The following is a 6,717-nucleotide window of genomic DNA, read 5'->3' as shown; positions in this document are numbered from 1 at the left end:
GAGGGTAACTAGTAAGAGAATTTGGGGGATAGACAACTGCTAGTGGAAATGGGGAAGGAAACTACTTGCCATTGCCAGGTTTTGCGTCCATACCTTCTGTCAAACAGGTAAAACCCATGACTGCTGGGGGGGCAATTGCTTTTTGTGTGGTTGGGAAGTTCTGCGCTCTATAAACAAGGTTGGGGAGGAGCTTGATTACGGTAAGGAAATGCATGAGGTGCAAATGCTTGTAGAAATGGGCAGGGGGAAGCAGCTAGTAGGAGGCTTGGGGCGCAGGCATGCCTGCGGCTCGCAAAGAAAGGGCTAGGGTATTTGAAACCCCTACTGGAGTGATGTCAAGGCCAAAAACTTTGGGTGGAAACTGAGTCGGGGGGAACTGAGAGGCAAAGTCACTAATCCTTGGGCATAGGGGGTAAAAACTTGAACTTCTGCAGACATGTAGCTAGAAACAAGGGGGGTCTGCAAGCTTAGCTTGGGCTGGCGAGGGATGACTTGTATACAAACACTGGTAATGGGGAAGGGAAACAAGGTGGATCAAAGGGTAAGGGTCATGTACCTACCCATTGTGAGTTGCGGGCTTCGGTCTACCCCAGCATGAATGTGGTGAGAATTGGCAGAGAGGAGAAGCAGGGAACGATGTATCCCGTTGTAAGAAACAATGAACTCGCGAGGTGGTGCATAACACAATTTTTTTGTTTTAATCTAACTTGTTATATATTTCATCATTGTTCTCGAAAGTAGGTCATGGCTCATGCTACGAGAGGTCGTGGGCGTGGTAGGAGAGGCCCAGCACCCAGGAAAGATAAGGGGTCGAGCACGTCAGAACCACGCAAGGGTCGGAAATCAGTAGAAAATCTCATCCCAGAAGCAGCAGAGGCATGCTGAGAGGGGACGATGTGGGAATCCAAAATTTTTTGGAAGAATGAGAAGAGGAGGAAAAACAAGGAAGCGAGACAAAAGAAGAAATGGATAACTCGAGAACCCTAGTTCCGGATCTGGGTAACACTCGTGGAAGAATCACACAGTTCAAGCAAACCCTTTACTTGTACTGGTTAATGAAGATTTTATTAGGCAAGGCGATGGCACAGATCTCCGTGGGTATGGCAGTGACACTACAAAGAATTCTGAACTATAAGAAGGGCATGGAGAAAATCCTCTTCCAGCGGCATAAACAGGATATTAGGCTGGACAGAATCGACCACCATATCCCTTGCATAATAGAGTTGTATGATATGCCAGGAGCATCCGCCAAGGATCTAGCACCCGTTGCATCTACCTCAGAGGATCAAAAGGATTAGACTCTTATCCATGCATAATTTTATCTTATGCGGTTAGCTTTTAATTTCTATGTTGCAAATATCAGTTGTTACAGTTATGTAGTGTATGGACATGAGATAGAGACATATCTAGCTTGGCCGGAATGATTAAGATAGTATTGTTTTTGGATGGCTTATAACATCGACTGGTGGCCAACACACTTGGCTTCACTTCGGGGGAAAATTGAGGCCACTGGTTAATTTTTGTGGTGTAAACTTGCTTATTTTATAATATAAAATGGAATGGACCTACCAAACTTTAAAAAAATGCGATGGAAATCATTCTTTCTCTCAAAGCTAAGTTTATTTTTTTCGCAAGTGTGGTCAAAGTATAGGTATTTGTATAAAATATGAATTAAAATTGAAAAGGAAACAAATATCTATATATATATATATATATATATATATATAACTTATACACTTTAAGATAAGGAAGATTTTAATGTACAAAGGTGTAAAAGTTAATATCATTTAAATGGGTTAGTGGTCATTTTTAAGTTCCATATATATATAAATATATAAAAGGTTTGTAAAAGGATTAGGTTAATATGATTATAATTAGGTTCATATTCATGTGTGACCTCAAAAATAATTTGTATTCCTATTATTTCATTTATCACTATAATCAATTCTAACTACTATTATCACTATTACAAAGTTGAAGTACTACTATAACTATTACAAAGTTGAATTTCTATTTTCACTCAGGCCACTCTAACCACTCATCCCTCTAAGACCACATAGGCACATGGATTTAAGAGTTACAATTTAAATAAAAACTTTAATATTCATATAATTTTATAGATGTAGTCTAACTTATAGAAAAATGACATTTTTTCACAAGATTTTTTCTAGTTGATTTTAGCCAAAATTTGGTAGAGATTTTTAAAAACTTGAATTTAAACTTATTAATTTGTTAGAATTAGAGTGCCCTATAGGTTTTGAGGGTCCAAAATCCATTTATGTATTACAAAATGTATTTTAAACAACAAAAAATCGTGTTATTGCTTGAAAAAATTATTTCCTTATAAATATTATTTAACAACACTAAGTGAACTACTCATTATTAAATACAACATAATGAAAAATTAATATAAAAATCAAATATTAAATATATATAAAAACAAAAAAATCAAAATGAAATTAAGATAAAATAATTATTTTTTATTTGAAGTTTTCAAAAAATGTAAAATAAAGCAAATGACCTATTTCTGTATAATAAAAAACAGCTTTATGACCTATTTCTATATAATAAAAAACAAAAAATAATATGAATGTGATATAAAGAAAATAAATTAATTATAAGGTAGATTTTATTTTTAATTTTCTTAATTTAATTTGAAATTACAATATTATGGTAGATTTTAATTTTAATCTGTTAACCTTTTTTAGTAGGATATTTGTACAGTTTTTTAAAGCTAAATTCTAGCTTTCAAAGCACAAAGTCAATAACATAGGAGATCATAGACTTCCTAAGCTAGCTTTAAATTAAGCCAAAACCACCTAAGGCTCAAACTGGGGTGGTATAAAGACACGAGGGCCTGGTTAAACTATTGAGAGATCAAGGAGAAAGATGCATTGCAAAACATTAATAACATTAAAAATATTGTTACTTCTAAGTTCAAAGAAAAAATGTGGTGTGAGAAAGATTTAGCGACTAAAAGAAAATTAAGTTATTATAAGAAGGTCATCAACCCCACACTAGAAGATCAAAAGTATCTCTCTATTTTAACTAGCTCAAAGAAGAAAATTAATATAGCGAAGATTAGAATGAATTCTCATGAGATCCATAGTGAAACAGGTAGTTGGGCAGTTCCTAAAACACCATGGATGGAAAGGATTTGCCATCTCTGTGAGAATAGGAACATTGAGGATGAAAACCACTTCCTCTTAAAGTGCCCCGCATACAACCACATTAGATCTCAGTTTCATAATCTTTGTCGCAATACTCACTGACCTTCCTAGCCTTTTACGATGTCAAAATTATAGTGAGCTCGGGAGGCTTCTCTCCAAGCTTTTTGAGAATAGAAATAAAATCTTAAATCAAACTAAATAAATTGTTTCTTTCGGTCTAATAGACCAAATTTTGGTCTCAGTGGATGTTAACCATCATCATCATATATTTTTAAAAATAAATATTTATTTATTTATTTTAGTCTAAATAAATATTTATTTATTTTAGTCTAAATAAATATTTATTTATTTAACTATTCTAAATTTTATATTTAGTTGGTCTTAATATTTTTATAATTTAGTTATATTTAATTGGTCCTAACATTTTTATAGTTATATTTAATTGGTATTAACATTTTTTTTTATAGTTTAGTTATAGGTTAAAATTTAAATATATTTTATTATAAAAAGAAGTTGGATAATTAGGTAGTCGATTCTAAAAATTTTGAGCCCATTATTTTATTTATTTTAGTTAAATTTTTATAAATTTAACATTTTTATGGAAGCATTTAACCGAAATTTCATTGCTAAATTAATTATTTATTTAGCTATTTTTAAGAGTTTAAATATTTTAAATTTCATATTTACTTAGTCTTAACATTTTTATAGTTTCGTTATAGGTTAAAATTTAAATATATTTTATGTCAAAAGTAGCTAGATAATTAGATAATTAAGTAGTCAATTCTAAGTATTTATAGGGTATTAATTTTATTGATTAATAGTTTTTACATTTATTTTTTTAGTCAAAATTAATATTTTTTACATTCATTTTGTTAGTCAAAATATAATTAAGTTCTTCACTCTTTAACTATAATATTTTATTAAGCTCAAATGTGATTAATATCGAAAAATGTCCTAACATTCATAATTATGGATCACAGAAGCCTAAATTGGGTAATTAAATAATTATTTAATAAAAACAACTTAATCTTTATAGGATTGAGGGAAAAAAATGAAAAAAATGATTTTTTAAAAGTTAAATGGTTTGTGTGAGGTTTAGTTTCCAAGAGGTCACATATTCAAATTTTATAGAGAAGGGTTGAAGATGGGAGTCACCTTTGAGGGAATTAAATTATCTCAAAGGACCTCCAAACTCAACTAAGCTTCACACAAATTTAATGATAGCAAATTATTCTTCCATTCAATATTAAATGGTCTCCGCCTAAACTCTTATTCTATATATATATTACTTCTTTGAGAGTAAAATTAGAATTAAATATTATATATATTTATGGATAAAAATACTTCAAAACTATATGTTTTAAAAATTATATTATTTTTAATTAAAAATGAAATAAATATAATATTAATTATTTTATAAATTACAATTAATCAATTCTAATTATTTATATATAAAGTGCATGGTTCAGTGAATAAGTTATGGAGTTGTCTATAATGCGACTTTTTGAGATTCCGGTGACGGAATCCGGCGGAAGAAATTGAGATGAAATCATGATTTGTTGCAGTTAAAATGGTTTTTTAACTGTATATTCGGATTCAGCACCCTGAAAAACCCCTGGGACGGTTTCATTGTGCAGAAATTAGCTATCAAACTTGGATTCCAATAAATTACTGCCGGATTTTCACCGGAAAAAATCGCCGGAAAAGCTTTCAAAAAATCGCGTTAAAGACTACTGCATAAGGTATTACCTTTCCTCCCAGGAGATTCCCCACCCAGGTAGGTCCAAATAAAACGATACTACCCTAGTAGATTCCCCACCAAGGTAGACTCAAATCAAACGATACGGATGGAATTTAATATAATACCTTTTCGATTGCCTTCTCCGTATATAAATACTTTGTCGGTAGGAGGTATGAAACGGCCATACTGTGCAAGCCCCGCCAGAAAATAGCCTGCAAAACAGTTTGCAGAGACGTATGTATACGGAATCCTTGCCGCCTCAGTTGCACGCCGAACTTGCCTTTTCTGTTCAAATAATAAGTTGCCGGGCTCCATAACATGGTGCATCCGATCGGCGTCCATTCCGAACTCCGACGGAAGAAAACGCTGTACATTTCAGATAAAATCCACCAACGTTATCAAACAATTCTACACGCATCGTTTCCGCCGGTCATGGGCCGGAAAAAGAGGCCATTGATACCAAAACAAAACAAGTACAAGTGGATTGGGTGAAAGAAATGACCTTGATAGTGCCTACTTCCTTGATAGCCTGTATCAATTTCAGCTGCTCAACTATATGGCTTTCCGCTATTGTGGATATTACCGCATCCACTTGTTTTAATGCATTTACAATGCTTTCGTGATCATCTACTGAACCCTGAAACATACAACAACCAATTGCAAATAATCTCACCATAACTTGAAGCTTAATAGAAATAATCGAATTGAAATCAGAAATCCCGAACCCAATCTAAATTCAAAGATTTTAGGTCAGATTTCTTACATTTCCGTCTGAGTTTCAACGTTCAAGAATTTTAGATCAGATTTCTTACATTTCCGTCTGAGTTTCAATGTTCAAGAATTTTAGATCCGGTTTTCTTGCATTTCCGTCTGAGTTTCATTGTTGATTCAGAAAAGCTCAGAACCAAAAAACACATTTGTTTTCTATTGTTGGATTGTTAATTACTCCAACTATCAGAATTTTTATCAAACAATTAATGGCAGCTTATCTAGGCTAGAGGTTGAATATAAACGAGCAAAGCATTTTACCTGAATGAGGTGCGCACCGGCCTGTTTGAAGGAAATTACAAGCTGAGCTTTATGAATATTGGAAGCGACATGATTAGTTCGTACAAGAACAAAGGTGGGGTGTCCCAGGGCCAAGCTGGCCATTACCAACCTTTTGCCCATGTATCCAGTGCCACCAACGATCAACACCCTGCTGGGTTTTTCCATTATGTGTTGCTCAAATAACTTGTAACATTCAGCCTAACAAAACCCTGATGGATGCGACATCGGGGGTAATGGCAACTTATTCTTATAAAGGTATAAAGGTTTTCAGAGATGATGAGCGCGTCCATTATGATTACCGAGCTACTCCACTCACCACCAATAAGTCGAGTGCATTTCAGATCAACAAGCTACCGTACAATAATTTCTTAAAAGGGTGATGGCTACTCATAACTACTACTGATATAATTTTTTAAATGTTTTGTTTCTAAGTTTAGTAGTATTTTTTTTATTATCAGTTAAAAAAACTAAGTTATATCCAATGTGGTTAGGTGGTTTCAACCTATCGACACGAAAATCAGGTGTGTTGACCACCTAACAATGTGATAACCCATCCAAAAACAAAATATTATAGAAAATCAAGTGTGTTGACTACCTAACAATATGATAAGCCATCCGAAAGTAAAATATTATAAGTCTAACAAACAATAATTTCTTAAACCTGAGAAATGGCTACTAATCACTGGTTTTATTTTTTTTTTTTGGTTTAAGTTTAGTAGTATCTTTCATTATTGGTTAAAAAAGACAAGTTGCATC

General features: G+C 33.1%; 1 pseudogene across 1 annotated transcript; it reads right to left on the bottom strand.

The window, feature by feature from the left end:
• Positions 1-5,004: 5,004 nt before the first annotated feature.
• On the bottom strand, positions 5,005-6,239 carry LOC149257448 (bifunctional pinoresinol-lariciresinol reductase 1 pseudogene; annotated as a pseudogene). Its single transcript, XR_016247147.1, has 3 exons — positions 5,941-6,239; positions 5,414-5,548; positions 5,005-5,277 (listed from the first exon to the last, which is right to left on the bottom strand). The product of XR_016247147.1 is annotated as a bifunctional pinoresinol-lariciresinol reductase 1 pseudogene (transcript).
• Positions 6,240-6,717: the final 478 nt, after the last annotated feature.

The sequence above is a fragment of the Pinus tabuliformis genome, chromosome 6, assembly GCF_031772625.1.
Source record: "Pinus tabuliformis cultivar Carrire ecotype Pingquan chromosome 6, CPIR1, whole genome shotgun sequence".
In the NCBI taxonomy this organism is placed as follows: domain Eukaryota; kingdom Viridiplantae; phylum Streptophyta; class Pinopsida; order Pinales; family Pinaceae; genus Pinus; species Pinus tabuliformis.
The sequence above is the reverse complement of the archived record's forward strand: the minus strand, read 5'-3'. Positions and strand labels throughout refer to the sequence as shown.